The following is a 720-nucleotide window of genomic DNA, read 5'->3' as shown; positions in this document are numbered from 1 at the left end:
CATCAGTTTCCCTGTTTTTCTTATTGGCACGCAGTGGTAACCAAAACCCATTTTGATTCATAAGGTTGGCATTAAGGGTTAGAGTTCTGTTTAAGGTTAGGATAGTGTTAAGGTTTGGGGGTAGGGGTGAGATTAGGGTTAGTTTCGTGTCGGGGTTGGAGTTATGTTATGCTAGGGTTGAAGTTAAGGTCATTTTAGTGTAAGGGTTGGGTTTAGGGTTGGGGTTATGGTCGTGGTTGGGATTAGGGCTAGGGTTGCGGATGGGGTAATTTTAGTGTGAGGCTTGGGTAGGGCTGAGCGATATGATCGAAACTGGAAATACAATTTTTTCACAAAAAAAAATAAATTCACAATTTTTTCAGATTTTTTCCCCCCACTTTTAAAAGAAAACACTGAGTACAAATAACAAACAATTCCAAACAAGTTTGCTTATTTTCATTTAGAATTTATCACAAACTTAAGAACGTTAAACCCCATTTCCCTCCTGCAATTAAAGTGCCAGATGTTAAAAAAAACAATGACATTTTTATTTAGCTGGAGCTTCAAACAGTGCCACGACTTAAAGTAGGGTGACCATATTTTGATGATAGAAAACCAGGAACCTCAGCAATGGGATACTCAGATGGCATTTTAATACATTTAAAGTACGCCTCGTTTGCACGGATAAAAAAACAATTTCTAAACCAAAGACACATTCGGATCCAGGCTTCTAAGAGGTTA

Source organism: Dunckerocampus dactyliophorus, chromosome 1 (assembly GCF_027744805.1).
Source record: "Dunckerocampus dactyliophorus isolate RoL2022-P2 chromosome 1, RoL_Ddac_1.1, whole genome shotgun sequence".
Lineage (NCBI taxonomy): Eukaryota > Metazoa > Chordata > Actinopteri > Syngnathiformes > Syngnathidae > Dunckerocampus > Dunckerocampus dactyliophorus.
Note: the sequence above shows the minus strand (reverse complement) of the source record.